This window comes from Ovis canadensis, chromosome 20 (assembly GCF_042477335.2).
Source record: "Ovis canadensis isolate MfBH-ARS-UI-01 breed Bighorn chromosome 20, ARS-UI_OviCan_v2, whole genome shotgun sequence".
NCBI lineage: Eukaryota > Metazoa > Chordata > Mammalia > Artiodactyla > Bovidae > Ovis > Ovis canadensis.
The window spans coordinates 6,641,822-6,654,915 of NC_091264.1; positions in this window are offsets into that span (position 1 = coordinate 6,641,822).

Genomic DNA, 13,094 nt, shown 5'->3' on the forward strand with positions numbered 1-13,094 from the left:
GCACTTGCGCTTTCCTCCAGAGCGGTAGCAGCAGTGTCACGCAGTCCGCCGCGTGGATCAAAGGATCTATGGTTTTCCCTCGAGTCTTTCCCACGAGGCTTTCCCACGAGGCTTTCCCACAGGGCTGTCCCACGTGCACACGTGGTGGGAGTCGATCCTCAGCTTGAACGTCAAGGCAGTGCAGGGAAAACAGGTTCCTCTGGAATGGACTGACACATCTGGGGGACTCTTGGAATGGTGTCACGACCCTGGAGTTCCTCTCGCCTTTCCTGTGGAGAGCGCCTCCTCTTGAGATGCGACGGGAACGCCGGGAATTCTTTCCCTACGAAACAGGGAAAGATTCCCTCATCTCGAGCTAGGAGGCGGAAACGGAGCACCCCTGGATGTGTGCGGGACCCCACGTGCTTCCTCTCGAGTGGAGACGGGTATGTCGGGGAACTTCTTGAGTTGCAGCAATGGTGTGAAGGACCCTTTGGAAGTTCCAGTGGTTAGATGTGATTGGCCTCGAGAAGACTCAGCGGAAATGGGCCTCATCTCGCCTGGAGGGCAAAACCTCCTGGATTTTCTCGAGTTGCGGCAGGTCCTCTCGACTTACGACAGGGACCTCAGGGAACCGCTCGGGTGGCCTCAGAAAAGGCCAGTCCCCATGCGAGTTCCACGGGGGCCTCTCGGGATTCCTCTCCCGTCGATGCCGGGGCCTAAGACCTTGTGTGGAGTCGGGGCCGGAACCTGAGGATTCCTCTCCAGTGCTGACATGGATCTTGGGGTACTTCTGGAGTCTCCCCAGGGGAGTCAGTCCTCGTCTCGAATGCGGGCATGCACTTGCGCTTTCCTCCAGAGCGGTAGCAGCAGTGTCACGCAGTCTGCCGCGTGGATGAAAGGATCTATGGTTTTCCCTCGAGTCTTTCCCACGAGGCTTTCCCACGAGGCTTTCCCACAGGGCTGTCCAACGTGCACACGTGGTGGGAGTCGATCCTCGGCTTGAACGTCAAGGCAGTGCAGGGAAAACAGGTTCCTCTGGAATGGACTGACACATCTGTTGTCTCTTGGAATGGTGGCACGACCCTGGAGTTCCTTTCGCCTTTCCTGTGGAGAGCGCCTCCTCTTGAGTTGCGACGGGAACGCCGGGAATTCATTCCCTACGAAACAGGGAAAGGATCCCTCATCTCTAGCTAGGAGGCGGAAACGGGGCTCCCCTGGATGTGTGCGGGACACCACGTGCTTCCTCTCGAGTGCAGACGGGTATGTCGGGGAACTTCTTGAGTTGCAGCAAGGGTGTGAAGGACCCTTTGGAAGTTCCAGTGGTTAGATGTGATTGGCCTCGAGAAGCCTCAGCGGAAATGGGCCTCATCTCGCCTGGAGGGCAAAACCTCCTGGATTTTCTCGAGTTGCGGCAGGTGCTCTCGACTTACGACGGGGACCTCAGGGACCCGCTCTGGTGGCCTCAGGAAAGGCCAGTCCCCATGTGAGTTCCTCGGGGACCTCTCGGGATTCCTCTCCCGTCGATGCCGGGGCCTAAGACCTTGTGTGGAGTCGGGGCCGGAACCTGAGGATTCCTCTCCAGTGCTGACATGGATCTTGGGGTACTTCTGGAGTCTCCCCAGGGGAGTCAGTCCTCGTCTCGAATGCGGGCATGCACTTGCGCTTTCCTCCAGAGCGGTAGCAGCAGTGTCACGCAGTCCGCCGCGTGGATCAAAGGATCTATGGTTTTCCCTCGAGTCTTTCCCACGAGGCTTTCCCACGAGGCTTTCCCACAGGGCTGTCCCACGTGCACACGTGGTGGGAGTCGATCCTCGGCTTGAACGTCAAGGCAGTGCAGGGAAAACAGGTTCCTCTGGAATGGACTGACACATCTGGGGGACTCTTGGAATGGTGGCACGACCCTGGAGTTCCTCTCGCCTTTCCTGTGGAGAGCGCCTCTTCTTGAGATGCGACGGGAACGCCGGGAATTCTTTCGCTACGAAACAGGGAAAGGATCCCTCATCTCGAGCTAGGAGGCGGAAACGGGGCTCCCCTGGATGTGTGAGGGACACCACGTGCTTCCTCTCGAGTGCAGACGGGTATGTCGGGGAACTTCTTGAGTTGCAGCAAGGGTGTGAAGGACCCTTTGGAAGTTCCAGTGGTTAGATGTGATTGGCCTCGAGAAGCCTCAGCGGAAATGGGCCTCATCTCGCCTGGAGGGCAAAACCTTCTGGATTTTCTCGAGTTGCGGCAGGTGCTCTCGACTTACGACGGGGACCTCAGGGACCCGCTCTGGTGGCCTCAGGAAAGGCCAGTCCCCATGCGAGTTCCTCGGGGGCCTCTAGGGATTCCTCTCCCGTCGATGCCGGGGCCTAAGACCTTGTGTGGAGTCGGGGCCGGAACCTGAGGATTCCTCTCCAGTGCTGACATGGATCTTGGGGTACTTCTGGAGTCTCCCCAGGGGAGTCAGTCCTCGTCTCGAATGCGGGCATGCACTTGCGCTTTCCTCCAGAGCGGTAGCAGCAGTGTCACTCAGTCCGGCGCGTGGATCAAAGGATCTATGGTTTTCCCTCGAGTCTTTCCCACGAGGCTTTCCCACGAGGCTTTCCCACAGGGCTGTCCCACGTGCACACGTGGTGGGACTCGATCCTCGGCTTGAAAGTCAAGGCAGTGCAGGGAAAACAGGTTCCTCTGGAATGGACTGACACATCTGGGGGACTCTTGGAATGGTGGCACGACCCTGGAGTTCCTCTCGCCTTTCCTGTGGAGAGCGCCTCCTCTTGAGATGCGACGGGAACGCCGGGAATTCTTTCCCTACGAAACAGGGAAAGGATCCCTCATCTCGAGCTAGGAGGCGGAAACGGCGCTCCCCTGGATGTGTGCGGGACCCCACGTGCTTCCTCTCGAGTGCAGACGGGTATGTCGGGGAACTTCTTGAGTTGCAGCAAGGGTGTGAAGGACCCTTTGGAAGTTCCAGTGGTTAGATGTGATTGGCCTCGAGAAGCCTCAGCGGAAATGGGCCTCATCTCGCCTGGAGGGCAAAACCTCCTGGATTTTCTCGAGTTGCGGCAGGTCCTCTCGACTTACGACAGGGACCTCAGGGAACCGCTCGGGTGGCCTCAGGAAAGGCCAGTCCCCATGTGAGTTCCACGGGGGCCTCTCGGGATTCCTCTCCCGTCGATGCTGGGGCCTAAGACCTTGTGTGGAGTCGGGGCCGGAACCTGAGGATTCCTCTCCAGTGCTGACATGGATCTTGGGGTACTTCTGGAGTCTCCCCAGGGGAGTCAGTCCTCGTCTCGAATGCGGGCATGCACTTGCGCTTTCCTCCAGAGCGGTAGCAGCAGTGTCACGCAGTCCGCCGCGTGGATCAAAGGATCTATGGTTTTCCCTCGAGTCTTTCCCACGAGGCTTTCCCACGAGGCTTTCCCACAGGGCTGTCCCACGTGCACACGTGGTGGGAGTCGATCCTCGGCTTGAACGTCAAGGCAGTGCAGGGAAAACAGGTTCCTCTGGAATGGACTGACACATCTGGGGGACTCTTGGAATGGTGGCACGACCCTGGAGTTCCTCTCGCCTTTCCTGTGGAGAGCGCCTCCTCTTGAGATGCGACGGGAACCCCGGGAATTCTTTCCCTACGAAACAGGGAAAGGATCCCTCATCTCGAGCTAGGAGGCGGAAACGGGGCTCCCCTGGATGTGTGCGGGACCCACGTGCTTCCTCTCGAGTGGAGACGTGTATGTCGGGGAACTTCTTGAGTTGCAGCAAGGGTGTGAAGGACCCTTTGGAAGTTCCAGTGGTTAGATGTGATTAGCCTCGAGAAGCCTCAGCGGAAATGGGACTCATCTCGCCTGGAGGGCAAAACCTCCTGGATTTTCTCGAGTTGCGGCAGGTGCTCTCGACTTACGACGGGGACCTCAGGGACCCGCTCTGGTGGCCTCAGGAAAGGCCAGTCCCCATGCGAGTTCCTCGGGGGCCTCTGGGGATTCCTCTCCCGTCGATGCCGGGGCCTAAGACCTTGTGTGGAGTCGGGGCCGGAACCTGAGGATTCCTCTCCAGTGCTGACATGGATCTTGGGGTACTTCTGGAGTCTCCCCAGGGGAGTCAGTCCTCGTCTCGAATGCGGGCATGCACTTGCGCTTTCCTCCAGAGCGGTAGCAGCAGTGTCACGCAGTCCGCCGCGTGGATCAAAGGATCTATGGTTTTCCCTCGAGTCTTTCCCACGAGGCTTTCCCACGAGGCTTTCCCACAGGGCTGTCCCACGTGCACACGTGGTGGGAGTCGATCCTCGGCTTGAACGTCAAGGCAGTGCAGGGAAAACAGGTTCCTCTGGAATGGACTGACACATCTGGGGGACACTTGGAATGGTGGCACGACCCTAGAGTTCCTCTCGCCTTTCCTGTGGAGAGCGCCTCCTCTTGAGATGCGACGGGAACGCCGGGAATTCTTTCCCTACGAAACAGGGAAAGGATCCCTCATCTCGAGCTAGGAGGCGGAAACGGGGCTCCCCTGGATGTGTGCGGGACCCACGTGCTTCCTCTCGAGTGGAGACGGGTATGTCGGGGAACTTCTTGAGTTGCAGCAAGGGTGTGAAGGACCCTTTGGAAGTTCCAGTGGTTAGATGTGATTAGCCTCGAGAAGCCTCAGCGGAAATGGGCCTCATCTCGCCTGGAGGGCAAAACCTCCTGGATTTTCTCGAGTTGCGGCAGGTGCTCTCGACTTACGACGGGGACCTCAGGGACCCGCTCTGGTGGCCTCAGGAAAGGCCAGTCCCCATGCGAGTTCCTCGGGGGCCTCTCGGGATTCCTCTCCCGTCGATGCCGGGGCCTAAGACCTTGTGTGGAGTCGGGGCCGGAACCTGAAGATTCCTCTCCAGTGCTGACATGGATCTTGGGGTACTTCTGGAGTCTCCCCAGGGGAGTCAGTCCTCGTCTCGAATGCGGGCATGCACTTGCGCTTTCCTCCAGAGCGGAAGCAGCAGTGTCACGCAGTCCTCCGCGTGGATCAAAGGATCTATGGTTTTCCCTCGAGTCTTTCCCACGAGGCTTTCCCACGAGGCTTTCCCACAGGGCTGTCCCACGTGCACACGTGGTGGGAGTCGATCCTCGGCTTGAACGTCAAGGCAGTGCAGGGAAAACAGGTTCCTCTGGAATGGACTGACACATCTGGGGGACTCTTGGAATGGTGGCACGACCCTGGAGTTCCTCTCGCCTTTCCTGTGGAGAGCGCCTCCTCTTGAGATGCGACGGGAACGCCGGGAATTCTTTCCCTACGAAACAGGGAAAGGATCCCTCATCTCGAGCTAGGAGGCGGAAACGGGGCTCCCCTGGATGTGTGAGGGACCCCACGTGCTTCCTCTCGAGTGCAGACGGGTATGTCGGGGAACTTCTTGAGTTGCAGCAACGGTGTGAAGGACCCTTTGGAAGTTCCAGTAGTTAGATGTGATTGGCCTCGAGAAGCCTCAGCGGAAATGGGCCTCATCTCGCCTGGAGGGCAAAACCTCCTGGATTTTCTCGAGTTGCGGCAGGTGCTCTCGACTTACGACGGGGACCTCAGGGAACCGCTCGGGTGGCCTCAGGAAAGGCCAGTCCCCATGCGAGTTCCACGGGGGCCTCTCGGGATTCCTCTCCCGTCGATGCCGGGGCCTAAGACCTTGTGTGGAGTCGGGGCCGGAACCTGAGGATTTCTCTCCAGTGCTGACATGGATATTGGGGTACTTCTGGAGTCTCCCCAGGGGAGTCAGTCCTCGTCTCGAATGCGGGCATGCACTTGCACTTTCCTCCAGAGCGGTAGCAGCAGTGTCACGCAGTCCGCCGCGTGGATCAAAGGATCTATTGTTTTCCCTCGAGTCTTTCCCACGAGGCTTTCCCACGAGGCTTTCCCACAGGGCTGTCCCACGTGCACACGTGGTGGGAGTCGATCCTCGGCTTGAACGTCAAGGCAGTGCAGGGAAAACAGGTTCCTCTGGAATGGACTGACACATCTGGGGTCTCTTGGAATGGTGTAACGACCCTGGAGTTCCTCTCGCCTTTCCTGTGGAGAGCGCCTCCTCTTGAGATGCGACGGGAACGCCGGGAATTCTTTCCCTACGAAACAGGGAAAGGATCCCTCATCTCGAGGTAGGAGGCGGAAACGGGGCTCCCCTGGATGTGTGCGGGACCCACGTGCTTCCTCTCTAGTGGAGACGGGTATGTCGGGGAACTTCTTGAGTTGCAGCAAGGGTGTGAAGGACCCTTTGGAAGTTCCAGTGGTTAGACGTGATTAGCCTCGAGAAGCCTCAGCGGAAATGGGCCTCATCTCGCCTGGAGGGCAAAACCTCCTGGATTTTCTCGAGTTGCGGCAGGTGCTCTCGACTTACGACGGTGACCTCAGGGAACCGCTCTGGTGGCCTCAGGAAAGGCCAGTCCCCATGCGAGTTCCTCGAGGGCCTCTCGGGATTCCTCTCCCGTCGATGCCGGGGCCTAAGACCTTGTGTGGAGTCGGGGCCGGAACCTGAGGATTCCTCTCCAGTGCTGACATGGATCTTGGGGTACTTCTGGAGTCTCCCCAGGGGAGTCAGTCCTCGTCTCGAATGCGGGCATGCACTTGCGCTTTCCTCCAGAGCGGTAGCAGCAGTGTCACGCAGTCCGCCGCGTGGATCAAAGGATCTATGGTTTTCCCTCGAGTCTTTCCCACGAGGCTTTCCCACAGGGCTGTCCCACGTGCACACGTGGTGGGAGTGGATCCTCGGCTTGAACGTCAAGGCAGTGCAGGGAAAACAGGTTCCTCTGGAATGGACTGACACATCTGGGGGACTCTTGGAATGGTGGCACGACCCTGGAGTTCCTCTCGCCTTTCCTGTGGAGAGCGCCTCCTCTTGAGATGCGACGGGAACGCCGGGAATTCTTTCCCTACGAAACAGGGAAAGGATCCCTCATCTCGAGCTAGGAGGCGGAAACGGGGCTCCCCTGGATGTGTGCGGGACCCCACGTGCTTCCTCTCGAGTGGAGACGGTATGTCGGGGAACTTCTTGAGTTGCAGCAAGGGTGTGAAGGACCCTTTGGAAGTTCCAGTGGTTAGACGTGATTAGCCTCGAGATGCCTCACTGGAAATGGGCCTCATCTCGCCTGGAGGGCAAAACCTCCTGGATTTTCTCGAGTTGCGGCAGGTGCTCTCGACTTACGACGGGGACGTCAGGGACCCGCTCTGGTGGCCTCAGGATAGGCCAGTCCCCATGCGAGTTCCACGGGGGCCTCTCGGGATTCCTCTCCCGTCGATGCCGGGGCCTAAGACCTTGTGTGGAGTCGGGGCCGGAACCTGAGGATTCCTCTCCAGTGCTGACATGGATCTTGGGGTACTTCTGGAGTCTCCCCAGGGGAGTCAGTCCTCGTCTCGAATGCGGGCATGTACTTGCGCTTTCCTCCAGAGCGGTAGCAGCAGTGTCACGCAGTCCGCCGCGTGGATCAAAGGATCTATGGTTTTCCCTCGAGTCTTTCCCACGAGGCTTTCCCACGAGGCTTTCCCACAGGGCTGTCCCACGTGCACACGTGGTGGGAGTCGATCCTCGGCTTGAACGTCAAGGCAGTGCAGGGAAAACAGGTTCCTCTGGAATGGACTGACACATCTGGGGGACACTGGGAATGGTGGCATGACCCTGGAGTTCCTCTCGCCTTTCCTGTGGAGAGCGCCTCCTCTTGAGATGCGACGGGAACCCCGGGAATTCTTTCCCTACGAAACAGGGAAAGGATACCTCATCTCGAGCTAGGAGGCGGAAACGGGGCTCCCCTGGATGTGTGCGGGACCCACGTGCTTCCTCTCGAGTGGAGACGGGTATGTCGGGGAACTTCTTGAGTTGCAGCAAGGGTGTGAAGGACCCTTTGGAAGTTCCAGTGGTTAGATGTGATTAGCCTCGAGAAGCCTCAGCGGAAATGGGACTCATCTCGCCTGGAGGGCAAAACCTCCTGGATTTTCTCGAGTTGCGGCAGGTGCTCTCGACTTACGACGGGGACCTCAGGGACCCGCTCTGGTGGCCTCAGGAAAGGCCAGTCCCCATGCGAGTTCCTCGGGGGCCTCTGGGGATTCCTCTCCCGTCGATGCCGGGGCCTAAGACCTTGTGTGGAGTCGGGGCCGGAACCTGAGGATTCCTCTCCAGTGCTGACATGGATCTTGGGGTACTTCTGGAGTCTCCCCAGGGGAGTCAGTCCTCGTCTCGAATGCGGGCATGCACTTGCGCTTTCCTCCAGAGCGGTAGCAGCAGTGTCACGCAGTCCGCCGCGTGGATCAAAGGATCTATGGTTTTCCCTCGAGTCTTTCCCACGAGGCTTTCCCACGACGCTTTCCCACAGGGCTGTCCCACGTGCACACGTGGTGGGAGTCGATCCTCGGCTTGAACGTCAAGGCAGTGCAGGGAAAACAGGTTCCTCTGGAATGGACTGACACATCTGGGGGACACTTGGAATGGTGGCACGACCCTAGAGTTCCTCTCGCCTTTCCTGTGGAGAGCGCCTCCTCTTGAGATGCGACGGGAACGCCGGGAATTCTTTCCCTACGAAACAGGGAAAGGATCCCTCATCTCGAGCTAGGAGCGGAAACGGGGCTCCCCTGGATGTGTGCGGGACCCACGTGCTTCCTCTCGAGTGGAGACGGGTATGTCGGGGAACTTCTTGAGTTGCAGCAAGGGTGTGAAGGACCCTTTGGAAGTTCCAGTGGTTAGATGTGATTAGCCTCGAGAAGCCTCAGCGGAAATGGGCCTCATCTCGCCTGGAGGGCAAAACCTCCTGGATTTTCTCGAGTTGCGGCAGGTGCTCTCGACTTACGACGGGGACCTCAGGGACCCGCTCTGGTGGCCTCAGGAAAGGCCAGTCCCCATGCGAGTTCCTCGGGGGCCTCTCGGGATTCCTCTCCCGTCGATGCCGGGGCCTAAGACCTTGTGTGGAGTCGGGGCCGGAACATGAGGATTCCTCTCCAGTGCTGACATGGATCTTGGGGTACTTCTGGAGTCTCCCCAGGGGAGTCAGTCCTCGTCTCGAATGCGGGCATGCACTTGCGCTTTCCTCCAGAGCGGAAGCAGCAGTGTCACGCAGTCCTCCGCGTGGATCAAAGGATCTATGGTTTTCCCTCGAGTCTTTCCCACGAGGCTTTCCCACGAGGCTTTCCCACAGGGCTGTCCCACGTGCACACGTGGTGGGAGTCGATCCTCGGCTTGAACGTCAAGGCAGTGCAGGGAAAACAGGTTCCTCTGGAATGGACTGACACATCTGGGGGACTCTTGGAATGGTGGCACGACCCTGGAGTTCCTCTCGCCTTTCCTGTGGAGAGCGCCTCCTCTTGAGATGCGACGGGAACGCCGGGAATTCTTTCCCTACGAAACAGGGAAAGGATCCCTCATCTCGAGCTAGGAGGCGGAAACGGGGCTCCCCTGGATGTGTGAGGGACCCCACGTGCTTCCTCTCGAGTGCAGACGGGTATGTCGGGGAACTTCTTGAGTTGCAGCAACGGTGTGAAGGACCCTTTGGAAGTTCCAGTGGTTAGACGTGATTAGCCTCGAGAAGCCTCAGCGGAAATGGGCCTCATCTCGCCTGGAGGGCAAAACCTCCTGGATTTTCTCGAGTTGCGGCAGGTGCTCTCGACTTACGACGGTGACCTCAGGGAACCGCTCTTGTGGCCTCAGGAAAGGCCAGTCCCCATGCGAGTTCCTCGAGGGCCTCTCGGGATTCCTCTCCCGTCGATGCCGGGGCCTAAGACCTTGTGTGGAGTCGGGGCCGGAACCTGAGGATTCCTCTCCAGTGCTGACATGGATCTTGGGGTACTTCTGGAGTCTCCCCAGGGGAGTCAGTCCTCGTCTCGAATGCGGGCATGCACTTGCGCTTTCCTCCAGAGCGGTAGCAGCAGTGTCACGCAGTCCGCCGCGTGGATCAAAGGATCTATGGTTTTCCCTCGAGTCTTTCCCACGAGGCTTTCCCACAGGGCTGTCCCACGTGCACACGTGGTGGGAGTGGATCCTCGGCTTGAACGTCAAGGCAGTGCAGGGAAAACAGGTTCCTCTGGAATGGACTGACACATCTGGGGGACTCTTGGAATGGTGGCACGACCCTGGAGTTCCTCTCGCCTTTCCTGTGGAGAGCGCCTCCTCTTGAGATGCGACGGGAACGCCGGGAATTCTTTCCCTACGAAACAGGGAAAGGATCCCTCATCTCGAGCTAGGAGGCGGAAACGGGGCTCCCCTGGATGTGTGCGGGACCCCACGTGCTTCCTCTCGAGTGGAGACGGTATGTCGGGGAACTTCTTGAGTTGCAGCAAGGGTGTGAAGGACCCTTTGGAAGTTCCAGTGGTTAGACGTGATTAGCCTCGAGATGCCTCACTGGAAATGGGCCTCATCTCGCCTGGAGGGCAAAACCTCCTGGATTTTCTCGAGTTGCGGCAGGTGCTCTCGACTTACGACGGGGACGTCAGGGACCCGCTCTGGTGGCCTCAGGATAGGCCAGTCCCCATGCGAGTTCCACGGGGGCCTCTCGGGATTCCTCTCCCGTCGATGCCGGGGCCTAAGACCTTGTGTGGAGTCGGGGCCGGAACCTGAGGATTCCTCTCCAGTGCTGACATGGATCTTGGGGTACTTCTGGAGTCTCCCCAGGGGAGTCAGTCCTCGTCTCGAATGCGGGCATGTACTTGCGCTTTCCTCCAGAGCGGTAGCAGCAGTGTCACGCAGTCCGCCGCGTGGATCAAAGGATCTATGGTTTTCCCTCGAGTCTTTCCCACGAGGCTTTCCCACGAGGCTTTCCCACAGGGCTGTCCCACGTGCACACGTGGTGGGAGTCGATCCTCGGCTTGAACGTCAAGGCAGTGCAGGGAAAACAGGTTCCTCTGGAATGGACTGACACATCTGGGGGACACTGGGAATGGTGGCATGACCCTGGAGTTCCTCTCGCCTTTCCTGTGGAGAGCGCCTCCTCTTGAGATGCGACGGGAACGCCGGGAATTCTTTCCCTATGAAACAGGGAAAGGATCCCTCATCTCGAGCTAGGAGGCGGAAACGGGGCTCCCCTGGATGTGTGCGGGACACCACGTGCTTCCTCTCGAGTGCAGACGGGTATGTCGGGGAACTTCTTGAGTTGCAGCAAGGGTGTGAAGGACCCTTTGGAAGTTCCAGTGGTTAGATGTGATTGGCCTCGAGCAGCCTCAGCGGAAATGGGCCTCATCTCGCCTTGAGGTGAAAACCTCCTGGATTTTCTCGAGTTGCGGCAGGTGCTCTCGACTTACGACGGGGACCTCAGGGACGCGCTCTGGTGGCCTCAGGAAAGGCCAGTCCCCATGCGAGTTCCACGGGGGCCTCTCGGGATTCCCCTGCCGTCGATGCCGGGGCCTAAGACCTTGTGTGGAGTCGGGGCCGGAACCTGAGGATTCCTCTCCAGTGCTGACATGGATCTTGGGGTACTTCTGGAGTCTCCCCAGGGGAGTCAGTCCTCGTCTCGAATGCGGGCATGCACTTGCGCTTTCCTCCAGAGCGGTAGCAGCAGTGTCACGCAGTCCGCCGCGTGGATCAAAGGATCTATGGTTTTCCCTCGAGTCTTTCCCACGAGGCTTTCCCACGAGGCTTTCCCACAGGGCTGTCCCACGTGCACACGTGGTGGGAGTCGATCCTCGGCTTCAACATCAAGGCAGTGCAGGGAAAACAGTTTCCTCTGGAATGGACTGACACATCTGGGGGACTCTTGGAATGGTGTCACGACCCTGGAGTTCCTCTCGCCTTTCCTGTGGAGAGCACCTCCTCTTGAGATGCGACGGGAACGCCGGGAATTCTTTCCCTACGAAACAGGGAAAGGATCCCTCATCTCGAGCTAGGAGGCGGAAACGGGGCTCCCCTGGATGTGTGCGGGACCCACGTGCTTCCTCTCGAGTGGAGACGGGTATGTCGGGGAACTTCTTGAGTTGCAGCAAGGGTGTGATGGAACCTTTGGAAGTTCCAGTGGTTAGACGTGATTAGCCTCGAGAAGCCTCAGCGGAAATGGGCCTCATCTCGCCTGGAGGGCAAAACCTCCTGGATTTTCTCGAGTTGCGGCAGGTGCTCTCGACTTACGACGGGGACGTCAGGGACCCGCTCTGGTGGCCTCAGGAAAGGCCAGTCCCCATGCGAGTTCCTCGGGGGCCTCTCGGGATTCCTATCCCGTCGATGCCGGGGCCTAAGACCATGTGTGGAGTCGGGGCCGGAACCTGAGGATTCCTCTCCAGTGCTGACATGGATCTTGGGGTACTTCTGGAGTCTCCCCAGGGGAGTCAGTCCTCGTCTCGAATGCGGGCATGCACTTGCGCTTTCCTCCAGAGCGGTAGCAGCAGTGTCACGCAGTCCGCCGCGTGGATCAAAGGATCTATGGTTTTCCCTGGAGTCTTTCCCACGAGGCTTTCCCACGAGGCTTTCCCACAGGGCTGTCCCACGTGCACACGTGGTGGGAGTCGATCCTCGGCTTGAACGTCAAGGCAGTGCAGGGAAAACAGGTTCCTCTGGAATGGACTGACACATCTGGGGGACTCTTGGAATGGTGGCACGACCCTGGAGTTCCTCTCGCCTTTCCTGTGGAGAGCGCCTCCTCTTGAGATGCGACGGGAACGCCGGGAATTCTTTCCCTACGAAACAGGGAAAGGATCCCTCATCTCGAGCTAGGAGGCGGAAACGGGGCTCCCCTGGATGTGTGCGGGACCCCACGTGCTTCCTCTCGAGTGGAGACGGGTATGTCGGGAAACTTCTTGAGTTGCAGCAATGGTGTGAAGGACCCTTTGGAAGTTCCAGTGGTTAGATGTGATTGGCCTCGAGAAGCCTCAGCGGAAATGGGCCTCATCTCGCCTGGAGGGCAAAACCTCCTGGATTTTCTCGAGTTGCGGCAGGTGCTCTCGACTTACGACGGGGACGTCAGGGACCCGCTCTGGTGGCCTCAGGAAAGGCCAGTCCCCATGCGAGTTCCTCGGGGGCCTCTCGGGATTCCTCTCCCGTCGATGCCGGGGCCTAAGACCTTGTGTGGAGTCGGGGCCGGAACCTGAGGATTCCTCTCCAGTGCTGACATGGATCTTGGGGTACTTCTGGAGTCTCCCCAGGGGAGTCAGTCCTCGTCTCGAATGCGGGCATGCACTTGCGCTTTCCTCCAGAGCGGTAGCAGCAGTGTCACGCA